General features: G+C 40.7%; 1 long non-coding RNA gene across 1 annotated transcript; it reads left to right on the top strand.

Moving 5' to 3' along the window:
• Positions 1 to 357, top strand: LOC134192734 (uncharacterized). Its single transcript, XR_009971974.1, has 3 exons — positions 1 to 134; positions 215 to 250; positions 321 to 357. It is a non-coding gene; the product is annotated as an uncharacterized LOC134192734 (long non-coding RNA).
• The last annotated feature ends 757 nt before the right edge of the window (positions 358 to 1,114 follow it).

Below are 1,114 nucleotides of genomic sequence, written 5' to 3'. Positions count from 1 at the left end.
CTTCTTTGTTGGGAAAGGACAGCATGCTCAAGTTCTTGCTTGTAGTTTGTGCTCTATTTCAGCAAGCTTTTAGCAACATCAACCAGACAGGAGATGCTTCAATGCAAAGTTGCATTGGAGAGAAAGGTGAAAAGGTAACTACGCGTTCAAAACGTACAACAGATAACTTTAGCAAATATCATGGAGTACTGATTACGTGTTTTCTAATGTTTAGGGCGACCACGGCCTTCCCGGGATACGTGGATTAAGAGTGAGTTTAACGTTTCAATGTATAAAATCGTTCAAATGAGTAAAATTTGTGTGTTTGTATGTACCCCTAGGGTTACAAAGGCGGATTGGGAGCAGCCGGTTACAAAGTAATTTCAGTTTCTAAACAGCTATTGATGCTATTGCATTAGAACTCGTATTGCAGGGAGACCGTGGAGCATCCGGTCCTGCTGGACCTCCTGGTGCTCAGGTGAGCTCGAACAGTAGTTTAAGTATAATATTTGCACAACTGAGTTAATTATCCAAAGAAGGATTACATTAGTGTGGACGGGCGGAAAAATTGGAATTCAGTACATGCGCTCACGGTTGTCGTTAGGTTTAGGTAGGTAGTTGCAGTCAATGTGATGATGTCTGTGGATTCTTTCAAAAGGTAGCTATTGGAAGTCAACACTCCCGCGTGCTGGTCACTGTTTAGCGATTTCCTCACGCTCTTCAATTGCTCTGACTAATTAGATTCAAGATGGATGAACGTGGTTGTAGTGCCTTCATTAATTAATTAAAAGGATTGAGGCATTCAAAAATATAGCTACCCACTTTTACGTTGGAAAATTTTATTGCTTTGGCAGTGAAATGAGTGTTTACATGAAAAATTTATATTTTTAATCAATGTTGTAATGGCTAAAACAAGTGATCTTTCGTTAATTATGTGGCTCCGTCTTACGACTTACGGTCGCTTGAGGCGTGTCTGCCTTGAAGTTACAAGGGAAACGGTGCTTGCGCCAAAACATCATTTCTTGTTTACAAGACCCAGCTCTACAAAAGGGATGGATAGTGCAATAGAATTACCTATAGGCTCTAGGGTTGCCCTATTTTTCACTGTATTCAGTGCTATTTAGCAGACGACAGT

The sequence above is a fragment of the Corticium candelabrum genome, chromosome 17 (genome assembly GCF_963422355.1).
Source record: "Corticium candelabrum chromosome 17, ooCorCand1.1, whole genome shotgun sequence".
NCBI classification, from domain to species: Eukaryota; Metazoa; Porifera; class Homoscleromorpha; order Homosclerophorida; family Plakinidae; genus Corticium; species Corticium candelabrum.
The sequence above is the reverse complement of the archived record's forward strand: the minus strand, read 5'-3'. Positions and strand labels throughout refer to the sequence as shown.